Source organism: Triticum aestivum, chromosome 5D (genome assembly GCF_018294505.1).
Source record: "Triticum aestivum cultivar Chinese Spring chromosome 5D, IWGSC CS RefSeq v2.1, whole genome shotgun sequence".
Lineage (NCBI taxonomy): Eukaryota > Viridiplantae > Streptophyta > Magnoliopsida > Poales > Poaceae > Triticum > Triticum aestivum.
Window position 1 is genome coordinate 276,703,887 of NC_057808.1, and position 26,295 is coordinate 276,730,181.

The window sequence follows — 26,295 nt, forward strand, 5'->3', positions numbered from 1 at the left end:
AACTCCATCTTGTCATCGGCCGTTGGGGGTATGCCGGTATGTGTGGGTAACTAGCTAGCAAGGGGATCAGTAGTTAGTCGACGCCGCCACCAATTGTTGTGGTTATTTATAGCTAGCAACTGGTTAGGGGATTAAGGGTTTTACAATTGACCCCTGTAGCTGCGCGGTAAGTCTTCGCTGGAGTGTAGGAAGACTAAGTGGAGCACACAATTCCCAGTACACAACCGTATGCTATGTCATGTGCTATCACACACGTGTTAACATAAGGACACGTATGTGTAACATACAAATCATCACACACGAGTACTCGCACCACGCATCATGTGCGATGCTCCTAGCCATCGCAAACAACTCGTTTGCATTTTCAAAGTTTTTTCTACACACATAATCGCACACGAAACAACTGTAGCAACTGTCAGCAAGGGTTAGGGACACCAAAAATATCATCTCTTTGCTCTGTATCATCTCTTTCCTCTCACAGACCCCAAATCTGGCCTTCTTCTCCCCTCTGTCCTCGCCTCCAAAAAATCTTCCACATCACACATGTCATCAGAAACTCAAACCACCCTCTCCATCACAGAAGGCATGGGGGAGAGGCAGCTCATACGCGCGCCGGAGCCCGCGGCGGTGGCGGTACAAGCTAATGAGGGTGCGATAGCCTTGGCGGCAAGCGCGAAAGAGTTGGTGGTTGCAGCAGATTTGTTGGGGGCATGCGCGGTTTTGTATGCGGAACGAGCGGTTGAGGCCGCTGCCTGGCTGACATGCAATGATGAGCCCGCCGTTGACTTGGAGTTGGCGGCACGTGGGGATTTCACAGTGGTAAGGGCGGTAGCCTTCTTAGGGTCTGCTACCGCTCTACTAGCACACGTAGCAGATGCCTTTGTTATTTACGACCGCTTGGAACATGTCCGTCAAGGCCTCGTCGTACGCGCGTTTTTGGCCGTGGACGGGATTTTCCCTAAGACCGGAGCTACTGTGCTGGAGCAAGAGCAGACGAATGTCTAGGCCTATGAAATGTTCAAGGACATGGTCGTTGCCGAACCGAATCTTGACCCTTCCTTCCGAGAGAGGATTTTGCATCAGTGCAGATAATATTTCAACATCGTCGCACCAACAGGATAGCCCCGCAAAAACACCGATGAGTAGTTGTTTATACTTTGTTGTTTTCTGAACCTTGCTAATATGTAATGCCGCTATTATGTTGTTTGGTTAATTATGTATGAGTACGAACGATAATTTGTGTAATCATTTTCTAAATTAGGTGCTTATTAGCATGAATCGTATGTGTTATTGTTGGTCCGTGTTACTACACAACTCTGATTGCTGACCTGTTTGCCGGGTATCACACATATCTTATTACGCCGAATCATTTGTGTTATTTTTTTATCATAGCAAACAGTTCACCCGAGTGACCTGTTTGCCTAGTATCACACACATATTGTCACTTGTAAATGTATATTTTAATCATCGCAAATAGTTCATTCGAGTTGCCTGTTTGCCGCGTATCACACACATCCTCTTAAGTTGAACCGTTTCTGTTATATTGGTGTCGGTGCAACAAACCCTAGGTCCAGGCCCGAAGACAAGATTACAACACCATGATCAACACCAAAGCGCAGATGAAGTCCAAGCCAGAGAGACAAGATGCCACAAAGGGAAAAGACTCCTTGCGGGGTAGGCGAGCCTAGCAAGGACGAGGATCGCCCCGGCAGCGATCCCCAGGACCACCCCGGAAGGCCTGCCGGGGCCTGCGGATGCACAACACCACGCCAAGACTCCACCGCACCACCTCACCACGACGCACATCGTCGATCAGTGCGGTGTCAAGCTCCAAAATGGCTGAGTGGCTGCTATATGCCACATGGCAGCCACTTCCTGCAGAAAATACCTACAAACGACACCCGTCCTACGACGTGTCAAGCGAGCAAGCGCGAAGCTGGCGAAACAACCCGGCAGAGCCTGCCAGGCAAGCTATGATGTGACATTGAGTAGCGCATTTAATGCGCTCTGTCAGCCTGCAGAGTTAGGTATGATAGCACTATTTGCTATCTAATCAGAGCATAATGACTGATTTGCCACTGTGGTGACTCCTTGATCTATAGAAGGAGGCCCATGGCAACCATAGAAAGGATTTGGACGCTTATACACTCATACGCGTGTAGTCATCCTCACCCCAAGGTGACCCTGCCAGGCAAGAGCGCTGCGCTTTCCACCACAATCCACCATCAATCCACCAAAGAAGGAGTAGGGTTTTACGCCTGACGGCGGCCGAAACCTGTTGTGCTGTCTCACGCTCCTCCGCTCTTTGTGCAACGTGCCATCCCCCCGCCGAACCATAAAGGGGCTCATGACCCCATGGGTGGCAGTGGTTTCCCACGACATCTTTGGCACGCCAGGTAGGGGGATCACTTGCGCGAACCCAAAAGTGTGAGCTGCGTGTCATTTTTCATCGTCGGCGGCTCCATCGATTATGGCGCCCAAGAAGAAACCCAGTGTTGTAGCTCACCCGTCCACCTCGAAGGCTCGGCCACCCGCGGCTGCTGACGCCGCCGGGGATGCGGTGGCGCGCGAGGATGCGGGTGTTGCGGGGGACACGGTCGGCGCAGGCGGCATCGTCACCACCTCCCCCGCGGCCGAAGCAGGAACGGGAGGCACCGGAGGAGAGCGACATCAGCAGCATCCCAGTGGTCATGCTCCGCGAGGTACGGAAGAAGGGGTTATTCCATATGTACCTCTCCCCCTCGCCGAAGGGCACATCCGCAGTGGTGGCATCCGCTCTAGGGCGAATCGCCGCCCTCTGGCCGCCCCTGCCACGGGCGCGACCGCAGCGCGCGCCCCTCCCCTGGAGCGAGCCGACCCGGCCACTGTGCCCAACGGAGCCACTGGCCCTCAGGCGCCTTCACAACATCACCGCGCCATCCAAGTGGCTGGTTTGCAACAGCAAGGGCGCGACACCATTGCGATTGGCGTTGTCAGAAGCCAGGCGATGGCACGATCTACGTCATCATCTTCGATGCCAAGCACCACTATGGAAGCCATGGCGCGGGCCTAGCTGCTACTGAGGTTCCCGCCGGCGGCCATCAGATGGATGAATGGAGAGCCACCATTCAGAGTCTGATTGGCTTCGCTGAGCCTGGGGGCTCATAGCGAGCTGGCCCGCCACGGCCTCCCCAAGCGACGGCGGCCACTCGCGCCGCTGGCCGTACGGAAGGGGCTTCCCCCATTGTGCAGTCCCCACCATGGCAGCCAGCGCGGGCGCTGCGAAATCAAGAACCCGACAATGTCTCGATCGCCTCTTCTGACCCTCGAGCACCTCCAAGCCAACGGCGATCCCCGGAGTACGGGCGGAGGGGAGGCGCGCGCGTCGTCATTGAGCAACGCCGCGATGACCATCGCTGGACCGATGGGTGCGATGGTCTCGATGTCGACGAGCCTGCGCTCGAGGACGGCGAGTACCTGCCTTTCGAGGCTGGGTGCCCTGCCTTTACTCATGAGCTACGACAAGTCCGTTGGCCATCCGCTCGCTTGTTCAAGCCAGAGATACCCGAGAAGTACGACGGAAGGCTAAACCCGGCAGAGTTCTTGAGCATCTACACCATCGCTGTTCAAGCTACCGGGGGAAGAGATGAGAAGGTATTCGCCAACTACTTCCCTTTTTCACTCAAGTCCAACATGAGGTCTTAGTTGATGCACCTACCGGAGAACTCTATTTCGTCGTGGCTGACCTATGCCATGAGTTCATTGGCGCCTTCACGGGCGGCCATCAAGAACCAGGGCGGCCCAGTGACTTGCAGATTCTCCAACAGAAAGAAGGAGAGACTCTGCGGAAGTACTTGCAGAGATTCAGCAGAGTCCACAGAAATATCCCAGATATTCACCCTGCAGCTGTGATTGCTGCCTTCCAGTCCAATGTGCGCAACTGTAGGGTGCATTCCAAGATGAATGTGCGGTTGCCCAAGACTGTCAAGGAGCTTTACACTTTGGTGGACAACTGCACTCGGGTGGAGGAGGGAATAAAATTCCCTGGGGAGGAAGATTGCGTCGACATTGACTCAGAGGATGATGATGAGTCCACCAGTCAGAGGAAGAAGAATAAGAAGCACAACAAGTGGCGCAAGGATAAGGCAGTGTTGCCAGTTGAGGGATCAAGCACACCAAGTACCGGCAAGAAGGCAAAGGCCGAAGCCCCCAGCAAGGAAGCTGCCGCGTGCGCTGACTGCGTGGAGGCTGCGGCTGCCGAGAAAGCTGGGAAAGGCGATGGGCCGTACTACAATATCCATTGGACCAAAGGCCACGATCTCCAAGAGTGTCATCAGGTTGAGCAGCTCTTCAAGAGGCAGGGGGCTGAATATAAGAAGCGTGATAAGGAAAAAGGTCAGAATGGCACTAGCGGGAAGGGCCGAGGCGGTGAACCAAATCGCCCAGGCAAGGCTGTTCGGAACCAAGGGAAGCCCGCCAAGGGCCGAGAGAAGGAAGATTGCAATGACGAGAGTGATGGAGGGGATGAAGAGGAAACCAGCGAGCAGGGATTCCAGAAGGCCACTGACGCCCTGTGCATTGACGGGGGTGCATCTTTGCACTCCTCTTACCGCCAACTTAAACGGTGGGCGCGTGAAGTCAATGCCATGGAGCCAGCGGCAGGGTCTCAGAAGCTGCTCAAATGGTCACGCACGCCCCTCATCTTTGACAAAGAGGACCACCCTGACCGCACCACTGCGGTAGGGTGTTTGCCATTGTTAGTCTCTCCAACAAATTCGTAACCTCAAGGTCACAAAGATGCTGGATGACGGTGGGGCTGGGTTGAATCTGATTTCCCCAAAGGTTATCAGCAAGCTTCAGATAACGGAGGAGGAACTAAAAGCCACGGGCACGTTTCAAGGAGTCAACCCCTGCAGGAGTCATCCAAAGGGAAAGATCATGCTGCCAGTGACATTTGGGGGAGAATTGAACTATCAGACTAAGAAGGTTGTGTTCGATGTGGTAGACTTCCCCCTGCCATATAATGGGATCCTTGGACGCCCAGCTCTGGCAAAGTTCATGGCGGCATCCCACTATGCCTACAACACCTTGAAGATGCCAGGACAGGTGGGAGTCATTTCCATTCCGTCAGATGAGAAAGACACAATCATTTGCATGGATAAGATGTACCAAGACGCAGTCATGGCAGAGGCCACGGCAGCGACAGTTCCCGCCAAGGAGAACAAAGGAAAGAAGAAGGGTAGCAGGGACACCAGCAAGGAATCCGAGAAGCATACCTCTTCGGAGTGCGCTGCGCCTATTGATGACTTGCTGGAAAGTTCCAATAGTAAGAGATCCAAGGTTGCTGCACCCCATGTTAAGAAGGTCTCGGCAGGGCTGGCTGGCGCTGATGGTACTTTCACTATCAGCGCCACCCTTGACGACAAATAGGAAAGTGCGCTCGTTGCCTTCCTGCAGGCGAATATCGACATGTTTGCCTGGCAACCATCTGATATGTTCCCAGGGAGCTAATCGAGCACCACCTTGCTGTCTGCCCACATGCCCGACCCGTCAAGTAGAAGGTCCGGAAGCAGGCCTTGGAACGACAACAATTCATTGCCGAGGAGATTAAGAAGCTAGAGGCAGCTCGTCTGGTCAGAGGAGTACTGCACCCAACATGGTTAGCAAATCCAGTGGTTGTGCGCAAAGCCAACCGAAAATGGAGGCTTTGCATAGATTTCACATATCTTAACAAGGCTTGCCCAAAGGATCCATTTCCCTTGCCGCGCATCGACCAGATTGTGGATTCCACTTCAGGTTGTGATTTGCTCTCTTTTTTGGATGCATACTCTGGATATCATCAAATCTTCATGTCCAAGGAAGACGATGAGAAGACCTCATTCATCAACCCATGTGGTATGTACTGCTTTGTGTGCATGCCTTCTGGGTTAAAGGGTGTCAAGTCTACTTTTGCAAGGGCAGTCCAAATTGGTTTTGAGCCACAATTGCACAGAAACATTGAGGCTTATATGGATGATATTGTGGTCATGACCAAGGACAAATCAACCCTCATCCAGGATTTAGAGGAGACATTTGCTAATCTGCGCAAGATCAACTTGAAGCTGAACCCAGAGAAGTGTGTATTTGGCGTTCCCTCCGGCAAGCTACTTGGTTTCTTTAAGTCCCATCGCGGGATCGAGGCCAATCCAGATAAAATCAAGGCTATTGAGCATATCCAGGCACCCAGGACAGTTAAGATGTGAGGTGTCCAATAGGGTGCATTGCCGCGCTTAGCAGGTTCATCTCCAAGTCTGCCGAGTGCGCCTTGTCGTTCTTCAAAATTTTGAAGAAGGCAGGACCCATGAAGTGGACCTGAGAGGCAGATGCAGCACTGCAGGATCTAAAGGCCTACTTGTCCACTATGCCCACTTTGGTTGCTCCTAAACCAAAAGAACCGTTGCTGCTATACTTAGCAGCAACCAATCAAGTGGTTAGCGCAGCCCTAGTGGCACAGCGGGAAGTAGAGGAAACAAAGAGTGAGCAGAGCCCGACAGGGCCGGATAAGGATCAGGACAGAGAAGAGCACGGCAGCAGGCGCGGCCCCAAGGACGCGGCAAGGAAGAAAGTGGTGCGGCACCCAGTGTACTTTGTCAACTCCTTGTTACAGGGGGCTAGGTCAAGGTACTCTGGTGTGCAAAAGTTGGTCTTTGCCCTCGTCATGGCCCCAAGGAAACTGCGCCACTACTTCCAAGCCCATGAGATTGCGGTTGTCACCCACTTTCCGTTGCAAAGGATACTCCGGAACCCTGAGGCTATCGACAGAATAGTGGAGTGGGCTTTGGAGTTATCCAGCTTTGGCCTGAGATTTGAGAGCACATCAACAACTCAGAGCAGGGCATTAACAAAGTTTATTGCTGAATGGACGCCAACCCCTGACGAAGAAGTGCTAGAAATAGTTATTCCCGGCAAGGAAGCGCCCCAAGAATGGATCATGTATTTTGATGGTGCTTTCTCCCTGCAAGGTGCAGGGGATGGCGTGCTTCTCGTTGCTCCCACTGGGGAGCACCTGAAGTATGTCTCCAAATGCATTTTCCTTGGGAGGAAGCAACCAACAATACAACAAAGTATGAAGGGCTCCTTGCCGGACTCAGTATTGCCACAGAATTGGGAATCAAGAAGCTGATCATTCGAGGAGATTCACAGCTTGTGGTGAGACAAGTCAACATGGATTACCAAAGTCCATTGATGGAGGCATACATTGAGGAAGTGAGAAGATTGGAGGAGCAGTTTGACGGATTGCAAAAAGAGCACGTACCTCGTGCGGAAAACAACATAGCTGATCATCTGTTAAAGTGTGATGCGCAAAAACTTCCTGTGGAACCAGGAACTTTTGTTCTCCATCTTACTCAGCCCTCCGTATCCCCGGCAACAATGGCCCGGAGAAGGCGGAAATTGAACTCCGGTAAGCCTCTCCCAGTAGAGCCTCTCGGGGCTCCTGGCAGGGACCCTGCCGGAAACAACTCCTCTTTGATTGCCGAGCTGCACCCTCCTGTCGTGCCACAGGCCTCTGCGGTCGAGGTAAGCACTCCCTCGGATGAGGAGGTGTCCTTAGTCCTTGTTGCCGAGCCCCAGGCTCCAACTTGTGCAAGGCACATAGTCCACTTCCTCCAAACCAGAGAACTTCCCGATGAGCAAGATGAAGCTGAAAGAGTAGCCCGGAAATACACAAAGGCATGTGCGGCTCCCACATTGGATCAAGGGCATTAGTTGGGAAAGCATTCCGGCAAGGATTCTATTGGCCCATAGCCCTCCAAGATGCGGTCGAGCTAGTCACCAAGTGTGAAGCCTGCCAATTCCATTCCAAGAACATCCATCTGCCTGCACAAGCACTTCAGACAATCACTTTATCATGGCCGTTTTTGGTCTGGGGGCTCGATATCCGCAGCCCTTTCCCCCGAGCTGCCGAGGGCTTTGAATTCTTGTTCGTTGCCATCGACAAGTTTACAAAGTGGTCGGAAGTAGATGCCGTGAGAAAGGTGACTTCTCCGTGAGCTATCAAGTTCTTGAAAGGATTGGTGTGTCGTTTTGGGGTCCCTGCCCGAATCATCACTGACAAACGCACCCAGTTTACGAGTCGCGCCTGCATGCAATATGTTCATGCCCTTGGAAGCAAGATCTCATTAGCCTCTGTTGCACATCCCAGAAGCAATGGACAAGCTGAGAGGGCGAACGCTGAAGTGCTACGTGGACTCAAGACGGGAACATTTGATAAGTTGCAGAAGTGTGGCACACGATGGATTGATGAGCTGCCGGTAGTTCTTTGGTCCCTCAGAACAACACCAAACCGAGCTACCGGGCAGACTCCCTTCTCCCTAGTCTATGGGGCAGAAGTAGTTATCCCCAAGGAACTCATTTACAGGTCCCCTCGAGTGCTTGCCTACGATGAAGTAGCGCAAGATCAGCACTGGCGTGACGATGTTGTGCTACTCAAGGAGAACCGTCTTCCGGCTGCTATGTGTGCTGCACGCTATCAGCAAGCCCTGCATCGCTATCACAGCCGCAGGGTTCATACCGGGTGTTTTGAGGAAGGCAAACTTGTCCTTAGGCACGTTCAGTCCGCCAAGGGTGCAAACAAGTTGACGCCAAAGTGGGATGGCCCTTACCGGCTAGTACGAGTGACCAGACCTAGAGCAGTCCATCTGGAGACCGGAGATGGCATTCAATTGCAAAACTCATGGAATTTTGAGCATCTCCGCAAGTTCTACCCGTAAGGCGCGGCTGTCGGGCCCTGCCCGGCAGCCACCCTTATGTACAGGCCTTGCCTTAGTTGCATGTAACCCCTTGTACAAAGCCAGGCACAGACCCTGAGCAACAGAGAAATAAATGAAGCGCTAGGGGGAGACAAGTTGCATGCATGCATAAGCATATCATGAGCATCGCATCTTCATATAGATAGGATCGCATCTGGCATCATTTTCATCTGCATAATCTATAGGTTCCTATCGTGGATTCAGTCCCCAAGTGGAGATGAGAAAACAAGCCAGCACTGCAGTCTCCGGCAAGCCAAATAGATAAGTTCTATCTCTTATCCATACATGTTCTGTATGTAAAAACTTGTGCATAAGAAAACCTCGCCGCTTTTTGAAACTTAGGTGCTCCCATCCTTTGACTCAAGCGTTGCTTCGGTCAAGGTGGTCGCAGTGGCCTTTGATGAAGAAAGATTGGCGGGGAGCTGGTCCCTCATTACAATTTGTGCCCGTCAAGCTTAGCTCCCCGGCAGCCAAATAGAGGGTGCCGGTAGGACAGCCTACTGGGGAAACTCGTTTATTTTGAAATATAGAGGCATTTCACGTCTGCATGGCCATATACATGCACGAATCCCCGACAAGGTTTATCTTTTTCATTGATATGCTTCAAACAAGTACAAACCTTACAAGACACAAACATGGATTCAAGAGATTACATTATTTGAACTAAAATTTGGCAAGTGCCTACAGATTTAGGATTGAAAAAAGAAAAGTGCCCCGTAATGCCCTTTCTTGTCCCTCTCCTTCTAGGCACGGCAGTCGAAGGCGAGGAAGGCAAAAGGAGTGCCTGGGCAGAAGCCCGGCCTGATCCTATCGGGCTCTAGGAGAGGTAGCCTGGCGGGGGCAGGAGAGGTAGCCTGGCGGGGGCAGGAGGGCACCGACGGAGGCGACGATGGAGAGCATGGCAGAGGCGACCCGCCAACCGCCACCACCAGGGCCAGCAGGACGCGGCAGGGCTAACGGAGCTGCAGCCCGAGAGGAAGCCTGTCGTTGTCCAGCTGGAAGGATACTGGAGGAGCACCCCCGCTCCTGCTCCCAACTCCCCGGCAAATCGCGTTGCCGGGAAAGGGGTGCAGGTGCAGATGATGGTGCTGCCACCACTTGGGGGTGACGGTCCGGCTGATACTCAGCCGAAGTCAGAGTCGTCACCCTCCCGGGTGGCGCCATCATCATCGCCGTCAATGTCCTCCTCGTCGCCATCGCTCAAGGAGGAGCTTTCATCGTCGGGCGAGCCCTCCGCGCAGCACCCTAAGCGAGCACCCGAGGTCCCAAAAACTTTGACGGACAAGAAATCATCCTCCATGAAATTAAAATGGAGGACATGTCCTACCAACAAGCTATGGGCATGAGCAAAAGTCTTACAACCTCGGCGGAAGTACATGACATGGGGGGCGGGGAAATCTACGTCCACCTGGAAGCTGCCATTCCCGCAGCCCCTCATGTGCAGCCTCAACACTCGCGGTTGTTCGAGCTCCATCTCCCTTGCAAATGGAGTAGGAAGGCGAAGGCGGCTGCACAGAGGCTTGTACAACCTGATGAAGAATTCCCGAGGTTGGGCCCCGACATGGCCCTCCAACGGAGGGGGAGCGTCCGACGGGGGTGCAACTGGAGCGCTTCCCCGTCCTCCTCCACCACCTCCTCGAGCGCCACGACGATCGCAACCTCACCCCCTCCCTCCTCCTCTCGGCGGATTCCACCACTGCGTTGTCTGAAGGAGGGGGCATGCTGTCGAGCAGAAGCCCTCGTTGCTGCTGCCGGAGCACCACCACGACCACGCCCTCTCACCATGGCGAGCAGGAAGGGTCGGAGGAAAGGGAAGAGAAGTGTGTGACACAGGGGGCTGGCCACTTTCCTGCCCTCTTTTATAGAGGGCGACACAGGGGGCTGGCCACTTACCCAGGAGGCTACCGTCCCACTCCTCCAATAGAGCCTCCCTGCGCCTTCAATAGCTTGGGGAATTAGAGCCGACCCTCTACTCCAACCAACGATGCCTGATTTTCTGCCATGGCACCCGTCCCCACGCACTCCGTATCTACCGCCTCCCATATCCAACGCATGGGGCGCACGTGGAGGATGCGCCTGGGGGAGAGAGACGAGTGGAATGTTAGTTTTCGCCCTGTCATCGTGGGGCGTGGGCAGTCCATGGGCCACGATCTGGTTTTCTTCGTAACGTTCATCATGACGTGGAGAAAAACCGGAAACTGGCCCAGGCACAAGTGAATGGAGAAGCAAAGAAGATCTCAAGGGGCGGAGCCACCGCTGCCCTTGTACCTATGCACTGGTTAGGGCCTACCCCGACGACACCCAGTGGCGGGTTCGTGCCAAGCCCAGGGGCTCCTGTCGGTGCAACAAACCCTGGGTCCGTTGCTCGAACTGTGCACAGGCCCGAAGACAAGATTACAACACCATGATCAACACCAAAGCACAGATCAAGTCAAAGCCAGAGAGACAAGATGCCACAAAGGGAAAAGACTCCCTTGCCGGGCAGGCGAGCCTAGAAAGGACAAGGATCGCCCCGACAGCGATCCCCAGGACCGCCCCGGCAGGTCTGCCGGGCCCTGCGGATGTACAACACCCCGCCAAGACTCCACCGCACCACCTCACCACAACGCACATCATCGATCAGTGCGGTGTCAAGCTCCAAAATGGCTGAGTGGCTACTATATGCCACATGGCAGCCACTTCCTATAGAAAATACCTACAAACGACACCCGTCCTGCGACGTGTCAAGCGAGCAGGTGCGAAGCTGGTGAAACAGCCCAGCAGAGCCTGCCGGGCAAGCTATGATGTGACATTGAGTGGCGCATTTAATGCGCTCTGTCAGCCTGCAGAGTTAGGTATGATAGCACTATTTGCTATATAATCAGTGCATAAATGACTTATTTGCCACTATGGTGACCCATTGATCTATAAAAGGTGGCCCATGGAAACCATAGAAAGGATTCGGACCCTTGTACACTCATACGCGCGTAGTCATCCTCGCCCCAAGGCGACCCTGCCGGGCAAGAGCGCTGTGCTTTCCGCCACAATCCACCATCAATCCACCAAAGCAGGAGTAAGGTTTTACGCCTCACGGTGGCCCGAACCTGGGGAAATACTGCCCGTGTGATCTCTGTTGTGTTGTCTCACACTCCTTCACTCTTTCTGCAACGTGACATCCCCCAGCCGAACCAGAAAGGGGCTCATGACCCCATAGGTGGTCGTGGTTTCCCACGACACTTGGTTCATCGCAAACAGTTCGTCCGAGTGAACTGTATGTCATCTGTCGCACACACCTTGATCTGCCTGACCGTTTATGTTGTGTTGCCTAATCACAAACAGTTCATCTGGGTGAACTATATGCCGTATATCGCACACACCTCCATCTGGCTGACTGTTTTTGTTGTTATGCTCATCGCAAATAGTTCATTCGAGTGAACTATATGCCACGCATTGGACACACAACTATAATCTGAATCATGTTTGATTTCTCCACCGTCGCAAACGTTTCGTATCATGTTTTATGGTTTTATTACATCACCATTTGCAATTAGTGCATGGCACACAGTTTCGTCGAAGGGTCTCTAATTGTAGTGTCGCATTAGCAGCATCCTGCAGTAGTGATACTTTCATTGAATTATGTGATATGCAAAACAAAAAATATGTGGATAATGAAATTGGCAAGTTGAAAATTTTCTGTTCTCACTACAAGACCGTGCTAAACTTTGGTTTTCATCCTTGCCTCGAAATAATATTGATTCTTGGGATAAGTGTAAGGATGCTTTTTGCCAAGTATTTTCCTCACGCTAAGATTATTTTCTTAGAAATTAAATTATGAATTTTAAGCAACCTGAGCATGAACATGTTGCACAATCTTAGGAGAGAATGCAATAAATGATAAGAAATTGTCTCACTCATGGTTTAAGTTTATGCACGACTATACAAAACTTCTATGTGGTACTAAACTTTTTTTCTAGAAATCTTCTAAACTTTGCTGCAGGTGGAATCTCTATGGAAACCACATTGGGAGAAGTGATGCATCTCCAACGTATCTATAATTTTTTATTGTACCATGCTATTATAGTATCAATCTTGCATGTTTTTTATGCAATTATATATCATTTTTTGGGACTAACCTATTAACTTGGTGCCAAGTGCGAGTTGTTGTTCTTTTGCCTGTTTTTGGTTTTCCAGGAAGTCAATACCAAACGAAGTCCCAATGCCACTAAACTTTTTGACAAATTTTCCTGGACATAAGAGACACTAGAAACTTCAGGAGGAGACCAGAAGGCGAAGGAGTGGGCCACGAGCCACTTGGGCGCCCCAAGTGCCTCGTGGGCCCCTCGTTCCTCCGTTTGACCTAATTCTGACTCTATAAATTGTCTAAAACCAGGAAACCAACACAAAGCCACCCAAAAATATTGTTTCTGCCGCCGCAAGCTTTTGTTCTCGCGAGATCCCATCTGGAGGCCTTTTCCGACACTCTATCGGAGGGGGAATCGGTCACATAGGGCTTCTACATCAACCTTGTTGCTGTCGGATTCTGGGTTCCACAAACCCTTGAGAGGTTCGAACTCTAGGGTGCGTGCGAAGAACTCTCTCTTCCCAGTCTGCCTGCTCAACAATTCCACGGCCTAGCTCGATGAACCCAAAGAACAAGAGACACGGCGGTTTATCCTGGTTCAGGCCACCTTGCGGTGTAATACCCTACTCTAGCTTTGTGGTGGATTGCCTCGAGGGGCTGAGGATGAACTAGTACAGTGTGGGAACGGCCTCAGGAGGTGAGGCGTTCTTGAGCTGGATGAGCTGGTGAGGTAGTCAGGGTGGAATCGATCCGTCCGTCTATGGTGGTGGCTAAGTCCTATTTATAGTGGCCTGGGTCCTCTTCTCAAATATAGGTGGGAAGGGATCCCACAACGGCCACATTTGAAGCGGGACAACTAGTACAAGCTATCCTGACAAAAGTAGTCTTCGGCTGCAAAAGGCTCTAGTGGTGACGCTGCGCCGGGCTCCACGATGACCTCCGTCCTGGCGGTCCTTGCACTACTGCAGGATGCTGCTATCGTGACTCTACGATCAGAGACCCTTCGAGAAACTGTGTGTGATGCAATAATCACAAACGGTGTTGTATGAAAACCGTCAGAAATGATGCAAAACGTTTGCGCTGGAGGATGCATCAAACACGGTTCAGATTTTAGTTGCATGTGCAATTCAGGCCACACAGTTAACCCGTTCGAACTATTTGCGATGAGGCAGAACAACAGAAATGGGCAGCCATATCAATGTGTGTGCGATATACGGCATACAGTTCGCTCCGATGAACCGTTTGCTATTAGGGAGTGCAACATAAACGATTAGCCAGATCAAGGTGTGTGTGATATAGGGCATACGGTTCACTCGGACGAACTGTTTTCATTTAGCGAACGCAACAGAAACGGTTCAACTTAACAAGATGTGTGTGATACGTGGCAAACAGTCGAATTGGATGAACTGTTTGCGATGAGAAATTACAACACAGACGGTTAATACAGTTAGTTCGTGTGCGATTTTGTTTGTACAAAAAACTTTGAAATATGCAAACTAGTTGCTTGCGGTGGCTAGGAATATTGCACACAATGTGTCTGCGAGTACTCGTGTGCGATGATTAGTAAGTTACACATACGTTTCCTTATGTTAACACTTGTGTGATAAATAACACGTGGCACCGGATACGGTATTCGGGTTGTGTGTGTGCTCCACTTAGTCTTCCCGCGCTCCAGCGAATGCTTCCCGCGCTCCAGCGAATGCCTCCCGCGCTCCACATGGATGAATTGTAAAATCCACGCCTATACCCTCACCAGTTTCCCGCCACCAGCTAACGGCTTGCTGCATATAACCCAGGCGGCAACGCACCGCCGCAACACTCTGCAAGGATGACAGGCAACGGCCAAAGCTTCGACGTCGACGCCTACCTGCGTTACATCTTCGGCGAGGAGAACGAGCCGGAGCAGGTCGGGGAGAAAGAGCTTCAACGGCCGGTGCAGGCACCATGGCCCATTGGCAATGATATCGGCGTTACAGTCCTTGGGAGCACAATCGACATATTGCAGAGGAGGTGTGATGAGCAGTTTTCCATCCACCATGCAAAAGATCCAGAGCTGCTCGGCGGCATGATCGACGACCCACCCGAAGAGCCACCGTCACCAATGCTCATCGAGAGCCTGATGCCCTGCAAGGAATGGAAAGAGGACCTCTGCAATTCAGTCAAGGTAAAGGCAGCCTACGGCTTCATCATTGCCCGCAGCGGCCGTGTCAACCTCGATCCCGATGATGTGGTGGCCAGGCTCGAGCGCATCCTTGGCGGAGTTGACGTCCCCGACAAAGTAGAACATCGCCAACATGATATCTTGAGGATGTAGGTGATCGACGGAATTTGCTACCAGGCCAAAGACATGGAAATGGAGCGGTTCCGCGGAGTTGTCATGCGCGTGATTGCACGCTGTCAAGCTCTTCTGGAAGAGGCCCAGCAGCCCCAAGAGCCTCCCAGCGCCAGCAGCTCCGTAGGCGGAGGCGGGTCGGGACACTTGGAGTGAACGGCCGCAAGGGTGCTATGCTGATCATGTAGTCCGAGAAGACCATCGTCTGGAGGCCGCCAGCTCAGCCTTTCAGCTTATATTTTATTATAATTGTATGCATATGTAGGTCATGAGTGTTCTAGGCCTTGCCGCATTTGGCATTTTAAATTATCCTGAATATGTAAGACAATTATTAAGAATTATTAACAGTTGCCATTGTAACTTTGCCTCAAAGGCGAGCAGAGCGCGCACAGGGACGCCAGAGCGGAGCACACCGCGGCCGCCTCAACGGCGAGCAACCACGTGGTCAACCTTCTTCCATCAATAAATTTTGACATTGTTTCTCGTCACATTGCTAATTACAACGCAATAAGTATAATTGCAAATCTGTTCAAACCTATCAAACTAATATGTGTTCACACTTACCACCGGGCTATAAAAACTAACCACTCCAAAATTACTTCGCAGTTCCTCTCCCCATCACCCACAAAACTGGTTTTCTCTGTCAAGTCATTCCGCCAAGACCGGTAGGAGGAGTTTAGGGTGGACATATAACCAGGCAGCAAAGACCAAGGCCGCGGAAGCACTAGAGAGGTCCCACCGCGAAGCCGCAGCCGCAGCCGCAGCAGAGATGTCCTGGCGCGCCGCGGAGCCCTCGAACGAGCTCTCACGGGCATGCAAGGGCTCTCACAAGCGCATTTGTGGCGTCATCCATCGCGATGAGCCGACATTCCTGAATTCCTTCGCCGGCGACGACGACATTCTCGCTGGCGTCACTACGTAGCAGGAGCTGGTCGACGGCTTGATGAAGCTACTCAAGATCAGCGATGCCTCGGTTGTCAAGGCGACCGGCCTCGTCGAGCAACTCATGGATGACAATGCGAAGCTCCTCAATTTGGTCGCCGAGAAGGAGGAGGAGGCCGCCGACTGGAAGATGCTGCATGAGCAGAGCAGTGCCTCGAAGATGACGCTGAAAGCGGTCGTCGAGGAACTGATGGGTGGCTTGAGGAAGCTCGGGATCGAGCGCGAGTAGGAGGTGGAGGAATCCGTGGCTACTTTCAAGCAAAGTCGTGAGGAATTGAAGAAGGAGCTGCAGGATTTCGCTGCCTGGTGATCCATCGACGAGTAGACACAGTAGCGACCCAGATCATTGTCTACAATTTCCTTCTTCTCTTGCCCCCGTGTCTTCGGGGCTTTGCCGCATGTGGCATTTTAAATTATCCATAATATGTAAGACAATTATTATGTGCGCCATTGTAAATTTGTCATCGTATTATCCATTGTCATTTTATTTATGGTCGTATTATCCGTTGCCCTATGTGGAAATTTAAATTAGGGCGGAATACTAGTTGAAAACACGAACAAAGCAAATGCTGTCATGGGATCACAAGCAAACACCCTCTGTCCAGGTGCTTTAATTAACCCATTAATGGAGAAGTTGTAAGCGAGGCGGGCGGCGGCTGGTGCATGGAGGTCAAAGAGCTTGCTTCCCGGTGAGCATGGGCGGCCTTGCTGCTCGCACGTGTCCCATCGAGCCTGCGAGGTGGACAGGATGCATGCGTCCCGTCGAGCCTGCGTGGTGGACTGCTCGCACGCGTCCCATCGATCCTGCATAGCGGACTTTCTCGCGCTTGTCCCGTCTAATCAAACAGTTGCACGCACGCCACCGAGTATGGTTAAATTTCGATACGGTAAATATAATACAATCGTTTGTGATATTAACGTGTCAGCTTTTTGTTTCAAAAAGGACTTCGTTGGCTACTAATGTGTGCGCCTCTTCTCAAACTGGACGATTTTTTTACCACGACATATATGTGCCATGTCATGAAACCATGCCAAGTTTCATGTTTTTGGGTGACTTTTTTATTTACTGGGATTTAAAAACCGAGATTCTCATTGTTTCAGGACGACGACAAGTTTGTAGTTCATTCTCATTCCTTGAACGAGACCTAAACATGCACCCAATGACACATGTACGATTTCCCACCCATTTTACTTCACTGGAGCATGTGGTTGTAGTTCAAATTTGAATTATGGACTACATTAAATGCATAGAAAACTTAGTAATTAGTAATATATATATACAATGGCCAAATGAACCCTAAACAGTTTCAAATTTCAGCCTAACACTCCTGGTATTCTATGTTGCCTGTAGAAAACAAAGTTCAAGGCGAGAAGAGGCATTGATTATCGTTTCGCCCACAAGAGGGGTATGTTTCCCTACTGGAACCAAGAGGGTTGCGACAGGCTCCGGTTTGTAAAAGGCTTGTAATATAGCTTCGCCCAAGTTGGACAATTATATATACCATGTAGTGACACCATGCCATGTTTCATGATTTCCTGGTGAGTTTGGGATTTACAGACATTTAAAAACCGAGATTCGCAATGTTCATGGCCAGGCCAGGATGGCGAAACGGTTGAATTCGTTCCCATTCATTCCATGGGACCTAAACATGCACCCCAAGGAAACGTGTACGTTTTTTCTAGCCATTTTGGTGCACTGGAGCATGTATTTGTAGTTTAGATTTGAATGATGGATATTAAATGCCTAGAAAACTCAATTAATGAATAAAAAAGGTCAAACGAACCCTGAACAATTTCAAAGTTCAGCGCGAATCTCCAGTTTTTCCATGTCACGTGTAGAAGAAAATACGAGGCTAGAAGAGGGAGTGATTATCGTTTGGCCCACAAGGGGACACGTTTCCCTATCGAAACCACGAGGGTTCTTGCGACAGGCTCCGGTTTGTAAGAGGTTTGTAATAAAGCTTGGCCCAAATTGGCAATGTTTTTACCACGACATATATGTGCCATGACATGACACCTTGCCACCTTTGATGACTTTCTGGTGAGTTTAGGATTTATGGGGACTTAAAAACCGAGATTCGAAATGTTTGAGGAAGAGCCAGGACACCGGTACGGTTGTAATTCGTTCCCATTCCTAGCATGAGACCTAAACATGCACCCAAGGACACATGTATAATTTTTCTAGCCATTTTGGTGAACTGGAGCATGTATTTGTAGTTCAGATTTGAATTATGGACATTAAATGCCTAGGAAACTCAATTAGTGTATAAAAAGGCCAAACGAACCCTGAATAAGTTTAAATTTCAGCACAGATATCCCGTGGTTCCATGTTGCCCGTGGAAGAAAATACAAGGCGAAAAGAGGCAGTGATTACGTTTTGCCCACAAGGGGAACACGTTTCCCTATCAGAACCACGAGGCTTCTTTGAGAGAACCTCCAGTTTTTGTAAGAGGTTTGTAATAAAGCTTGGCCCATATTGGACAATGTTTTTACCACGACATATATGTGCCATGACGTGACACCATGCCACCTTTGATGACTTTCTAGTGAGTTTAGGATTTATGGGGACTTAAAAACCAAGATTCGAAATGTTTGAGTACTAGCCATGACACCAGTACGGTTGTAATTCGTTTCCATTCCTGGCATGGGACCTAAACATGCACCCAAGGACACATGTATAATTTTTCTAGCCATTTTGGTGAACTGGAGCATGTATTTGTAGTTCAGATTTGAATTATGGGCATTAAATTCCTAGGGAAATCAATTAGTGTATAAAAAGGCCAAACGAACCCTGAATAAGTTTAACTTTCAGCATGGATATCCCGTCGTTCCATGTTGCCCGTAGAAGAAAATACAAGGTGAAAAGATGCAGTGATTACGTTTCGCCCACAAGGGGGACATGTTTCCCTATCGGAACCACGAGGCTTCTTTGAGAGAAGCTCCGGTTTGTAAGAGGCTTGTAATAAAACTTGCGCCACAATGGACGAAAAAATTCCTCGACATATAAGTGCGATGTCGTGACACCATGAAAGGTTTCACGATTTTCAGCTTAGTTTTGGATTTACAGGGATTTAAAAACAGAGATTCTTCTCACGAAATGTTTTCAAATAGCACACGGTTCACTCACGAAAGCCGATATTCAATGAAAACTTAACCGTGTGCGATGCAAGTGCGCTGAAATCACCACAACCGTGCAAGCGCGAGCAAAGGGTGGAGGTACTGGCTCAACCGTGTGCGATGCAAGTGCGCTGAAATCACCATGACCGCGCAAGCGCGAGCAAACGGTGGAGGTACTGGCTTAACCGTGTGCGATGCAAGTGCGTTGTTTAACCACCACCTATGGAAGCTAAAGGCGGGTAAGTTTATTTGGAAATTAGTACGAACCGTGTGCGATACACCAGCTAGCTAGAAATATAAAAAACAAACTACCCGCCTTGAGCGTTGCAAAAATCGGAGGATCCACGCCACTTTTCCTTATTACCATACACGCATATTGTTATTGGACCGTGCGCGATCTTGGGAACTGCCGCCCCGCATCAATTCCTTTACCCAAATTTTAGTAGCCACCGTACTTCAACCGTCGCCCACACTCCTCCAGCACCGACCTTATAGTAAAATTGCAGTAGCCGACGCATTTGAACCGTCGCCCTCCCTCGTCCACCACCATCTCCACCCACCATTACTAAAAAAATTAGTAGCCGCGGCGTATCCTCAAACACCCCCCCTCCACAGTCCCCCACCCACCCCCTCCCCCCCCTTCGAACCCTAGCTCGCGGTCGCCACCGGCGCCACTGCCAACCTGCCGGTCTGCCCGTTCCTTCTAGCTTAGATAATAAAGTTCAGGTTATCCAGCGATTCCCATACCGTCGCCCCACTCCCCCGAGTTTTTAGATGAGGCATGCGGTGCCCTCCCCGCCAGATCCACATCCCCTGCTCCAGAATGTCGTAGCCTAAGCTCGACCACGTATCCCGGGGAGCCCGATGAGCGTTCGGCCAAGAAGAGGTTTATCATGGCCTCTCCGGCGGACGTTGGCGAGGTGGCCGCCGTTCGCCCCGACCTGTCGATCCCGGAGCAACACATCACCGCGGAAGCTGGCGAAGACGTTCACTACGTTGCCATTCCGAAGGCTTCATGTTAGCGGGCTAGCGTATTACTGTATCTCGGGAAAGCTGGCTACGACATCAAGCTCGTCAACACCGACGGCTTCACGCGGGCCATGTCACAGGTTAAGTGGTCCATCCCCAACCCCTCTGGTTCAACCGCCGTCGATCTCTTCGATGGCCCTACCGCTAATCCCCTCCGCTAAGCAGTCAAGGATTTGCGAGCTTTATACGCCATCAAGCCCATTTTGTCACTTCTGAAGGACACGTTCTACGGTGGTGGCTTGGGATCCTCAATTGCCAAGTCAGATCTCATCGACCACGACCACGACTAGGAGGAGGGTACCCACGAAGGTTCTTCCAAGGTGAAACAGCCCATCTGTGACATCAGAGAGCGCACCATGGGTCTGTGCTCTTCCAACTGGAAGGATCCCATCCATGAAATGTGAGGCAACATTCTATCAGCAAATATTACCTTTTCTAGCTTGCCAAACCCGTACCCTTTGTTGTAGTAGCATTTGTCGTGCGGTGCTTTAACTGTGCCATGTTTAATTATTTCAGTTATGCAAAAATGTATTGTTCAAGAGGTCTATGTGATGTTTAAGTATGAATTGTCCACTTTAGTTTCACGAATGGCTATATTTGGTTGTTTATAGTGAGTAGATGCCTTGTTTATCTGTATTTGGTTGTTAGGTTGGTTGGAGTGAGCATTTTTTCAGTTATCAAGCAGATGCCTTGTTTATCTGTATTTGGTTCTTAGTTTGGTTGCAGTGAGTATTTGTCCAGTTATCAAGCAGATGCCTTGTTTATCTGTATTTGGTTGTTAGGTTGCTTTTTTTAGCATTTGTCCAGTTATCAAGCAGATGCCTTGTTTATCTGTATTTGGTTGTTAGGTTGCTTTTTTTAGCATTTCTCCAGTTATCAAGCAGATGCCTTGTTTATCTTTATCTGCTTGTTAGGTTGGTTGCAATGAGCATTTGTCCAGTTTTCAAGCATATGCCATGTTTATCTGTATTTTCTTGTTAGGTTGGTTGCAGTGAGACTCTGTCCAGTTTTCAATGGCTATATTTGGTTGTTATACTGGTCATTTATGCCTTGTTTATTTCAGTCATTCACAATGTGTGGTTCATTATGTGCAAGTTGGAACGGTGCCGCTCGACTACATCAATACCAGTTTGAACGGCTATATTTAGTTCCAGTTATTCCTGGTGTAGTTAACACATGCCCTTTATTTCAGTTTTACACATTTATCCAGTGTGATGTTTAAGCATTACCTACGTTCTATTCATTTTCAACAATACCAGTTTGAATTGCAATATTTGATGGCTGTTAAGCCTGCTGTCGGTAACATTGCCTTCCATTTTATATCTGCTTTAACAGCATGCTGAAACCAACACATTCAAGCTATCATTTGGAGATGATGTTGTTTACCTTTGCTTTATTTGTTTGATGTTAAGATTGTTGTACTTATCATGCCTTTCCACTACTTATGCAGGACAACAACGGGAGTGGCCACCATTTTCCGCCGAGATTAGCTTCATCCCTCGGCTTGTACTCCCCCCGTCGTTCCATAATGTAGTGCATATAGATCTAGGCCTGGACACTAGTTAGCTTCTAATATTGACTTGTTGCTTGTAGGTACATATGCCCTTGGCAAGGATCCACGCATCGACCCTTTTTGCGTATGGGGCAATGAGATATTGATGAACAAGCATCAAGTGAGGAAACTGATAAGGATTATTAGCAAAAAGATACGAATGGTGGCAAGCAAATTATTTGTTTATGCTCTATCCAACACAACAGTGAGTTGTAGGATGGTAACTACGAACTCTGCAGCCTTCTCTTTTAATGCCCATAATGAGTTGTGAGACAACAATGTCTGAATCTTTTTCGTTCCCAGTGGTTCCCGAAGCAGTTCACTCAAGATTACCTCGCAAAGTACATGATTGGTGGACACGCAATGAAGGTTAAAGTATTTCATCCACACTACAATGAGCATCGAGAAGTCATAATGAAGACAGTGAAGGATGGACGGGCAGCCATCACAAGGGGTTGGCCTAGACTCGTGTGCGCCTTACGCATGGAGGAGGGCACAATATGGGCATTCCACTTCACCTTCTCCAGCAACCAGAATATGTTTCGCCTCTCTCTTTACAGTCTTTAGTACAACTGTGGTTCATCATTCTTTACTTGGTGCTTCTGTAGTTCTTCAGTATATGTACATGTGCATTGAATTATGGATTCGTGGTTGAACCTATATTTGTAATAAACATGGTTGGATATGAAATAAGTGATTGCCTACTTTCAAATTCATAACATGTGATTTTTAAATGAGGGATTAATTGGATTAATTATGGATTAAATAGAGATTACACTGCACATGGTTTGTAAAAGAGAAACGCTTGCGATATACGTGGAGATCAGAAACGTTTCTAGGATCCACTACGTGTGCGATCAATCTCCACTGCACACACGACTTTCTCTTGAAAACTGTTTGCATTAGGCCACCTTGCACAAACGTTTATCACATAAAAAGAGTGTGTGATGGACAGCCTTTGCCACACAGCTTCTTTCTACGCACCGTGTGTGATGCATTCAATAACGCAAATGATAAAATTATTAATATCGTGTGCAATGGCAATGCTATCACAAACGATTTAACGGGAAAAATTGTGTGTGATGTACCTGTGAACGGAAACGTTTTCCTTGGAGCGACTGTGTCGGATGTGCATACGAACGGAAAAGTTTAGCGGGGACTGACTGTGTGGGATGTACTTGCGACTTGAAACAATTTCGACGTATAATTGTAATTTTTTTATCTGTACTGCACGTATTTCCGTATTTGAGCGCTCGCCAGTCGCACACGACCTCATTTTGCCGAACGTGTGTGCCAGGAGGGCATATCCCCGACGGTTTCTAGGTCATGTGGGAAGGACCCCTGTCGGGTGGTTGGTGCGACATATGCCAAGGGATGGCTTATCATTGTGGGAGCCAATAAAACGTCGCCGGTGCCCGGAAACGGGATGAGGCGAAGACATGCACGCCGGCGAATCTTACCCAGGTTCGGGGCTCTCCGAGGAGATAACACCCCTAGTCCTGCTCTGCGGGGTCTCCGCATGATCACTAGATCGATAAAGGGTAGCTACAATCGCTCCTAGAGCTGTTGAGATCAAGGGAGAAGAAGAACAAGGCTAGATCTTGCTTCTCTCTATCTATGGTGGGTGTGCTATGCGTGGGTGTTAACCTAGAAGCCAACCCTTTGCATGGGTGCTCCGGGGGGTTTATATAGGCCTACCCCCCGGGGGTACAATGGTAATCCGGCTGGGAACTGGTCCCAGCCGTCAGTGTCTACGCTCACCGGCTTCTCCGCCGGCTGCTGGGTCCCGCCGGCTGGTGGGTCCCGCCGGCTGCCGGCTACTTGGTCGACAGGCCGGCCCCACTGCCTAGGGTCTTGTCGGCGGCTGCTTACTGTAGCCACGCCTCTGATGATGAGGGCTTTGTCGAGGTAAGCGTGGCTACAGTGATCCGCCTCGGGGGCTATCACTGTAGCCTCACCTCGTCTTGTCTCCTTAATGGGGCTCCTGCTTCGAGGAAGGGAGTAGCCGGCTTCTGGAGGCCGGCTATACTCTTGGCCGACTAGGAAAAGCCGGGCCCCCTTCGCGCCTCTCTCTAGCTGAAGGGGCCCGCAGTCCTCAGGCCGTACAGGAGTGGGTCGTGGATGACGTCGAGGCTAGCGTGGCTATAGTGCCGAGCCGCACGGGAGACGTCCCTCCCGTACGGCCTCCCGTAGCCATGCCCGCCTCGGGCTTCAGGGGTCGTGGCCGCACTGTGGCCACACCCCGTCACGTCGCCGTTATGTAGGAGTGGTTGTGGTCTTGGCCGGCTCCTAGGAGTCGGCGTCCTTCTTGGCCGGCTTCTTGGAGTCGGTGAGGCTGGGTCGCCTTCCGGGAGGCGGCTTTAGTGGTAGCCGGCCGGGGAAGGCGGCCCAAATGCTTGGAGTGCTTGAAGGCCCAAAGGCCTGATAAATTTTCCGAAGAGCCTAGGATAGTCGGTTAGGCTACCCGTGGCCATTTACTCCGACAGTAGTCCACAAAGCTGGTTGGGCTTCGAGGTGGAGAGGGGTTCAAGAAGCTCGATCAGCTTCCTATCGTGACAAGCCGGCAGCTGGGAGCCGGCCTTGGTCAGGCGCGCCGCCTTAGTCGAATTCTTCTGGAGTTGGGGGGCGGGAACCCGCAGGCACGTGCACCGGGCCGCGGGCCGGCTTCGGGCTGTTGGCGTGCCACGTGGCCGGAAAGCCTGCCAGCCCACGCGCGTGACGGGACGTCGCCGCAGGGAGGGGGCCCGCCACGTCCGCGCCCCGGCCCAGGAGCGGATCCTTTGTATCCCGAAACCGCCCGCACGTTCCGTGCGGCAGTTTCGGCTCGCACTTACGCGTAATAAACGCGAGACGTGGGGGGAGTGGGCGCAGTTAATCCCACGTCTCCCCCCCACGTCCGGCCTCTTCGGCCGCGTGAGGCTATAAGTAGGGGGAGGTGGAGGGCGGAAGGCCCTCGCACGCTCCTCCTACTTCCACCGTCTTCTTGCCTTGCTCGTTCTCGCGACAGCGCCTCGCCGCCGCGCTCTTCCTCCGCACGCTCCTCCGCCGCCGTGCTAGCTTCCGCTATGCCTCCCCACGTAGAGCAGCTTGGCGGGGATTGGGACGGCTCCATCGTCCATAACGACCACATCAACTTCCTCCGCGACACCCGGCGTCCGCCCAGCGCGGACAAAGTGGAGGTCCGCCTCGCGCCGGAGAAGGAAATCAGGCCGGCGCCGCGGGAGGGCGAGCGGGTGGTCTTCCGCTCGCACTTCCTGCGCGGCTTCGGCCTGCCAGTGAGCGCCTTCTTCCGCTCCTGGCTGGAATTCTATCAGCTCCAGCCGCACCACCTCACCCCCAACACGGTGGTGCTGCTGTCGGCCTTCGTCACCCTGTGCGAGGGCTATCTCGGCGTCCTCCCCACCCTTGAGCTCTGGGGGGAGTTCCTCCAGTCGAAGCTGGGCACGCGCAGTAAAGGCGTGCCGGCTCATACTGGCGCCTTCATCGCGTCGCGGAGATCGGGCGCCGACAACCCCTTCCCCGTCATCACGCTGATCCAATCGGTGAAGAAGTGGCAGAAGTCGTACTTCTACGTGCGGAACATCGCTCCACGGGGCGACTACATTAACCTGCCGGCTTACGCAGCCGGCCCACCGGCGGGGAGGCTGCCCCAGTGGTCCTTCCGGGCGGTGACGCTGTCGCAGGGAGGAAACGCCGCCATCGCCCGCCTGCGGGTGATGGTCCAGTCGGAGGGCCTGACGGGGCCCGACCTCCTGGCCGCGTTCGTCACGCGCCGGGTCCTTCCGCTCCAGAGCCAGCCTCATCTGATCTGTCAGATGAGCGGCCAGCTCGATCTGAGCCGAATGTGCACCAAGGAGATGCCGCAGCCCGACGCCGCCGACATGGTGAATTACCTCGCCAACTGCCAACTTTCCGAAGACTGGCAATTCGGCAAGGAGCCATATAGCCGTGCCAATCCTCCGCCTACAGTACGCTCCCCTCGTCTCTTTTTCTCTCTCTCTCAGCTTTGTCGCCGAGTTCCTCTGGGCCGACTCTAACTTAGTCGGCTTGCTCTTTTGACAGAGTCCTCTGCTTCGGCCGGCCGGCGGGACAGACGTGGAGCGCCGCTTCGTCCCCGACCGGACCGAACACGACCAGGAGGACCCCGACCTGGGGGCGGTCCATATGGAGGATGCCGTCGAGCCGGCCGGTGGCCAAGCCGGCGGCGAAGCAGGCGGCTCCGGGTTCACCGCTACCTTCGACGACTGGCCGGACAAGGACGAAGCCGAAGCCGTCCCGCACCGCCAGCCGGCATCCGGACGCGGCGCGGGCTCCTCCGGCGCGCAGCCTGCTCGGGGTAGAGGCCAGAAACGTCGCGCCGCCCAGGGCATGTTCGGCAGCCGGACGAAGAAGCCCAGGGGTGGGGTGGCAGCCACCAGGCGGGAAGAGGCGGCCGCGAAGGCGGCTTGCTTCCGCAAAGTGGTGAAGCAGCCGCAGACTGTGTCGGCGTAAGTTC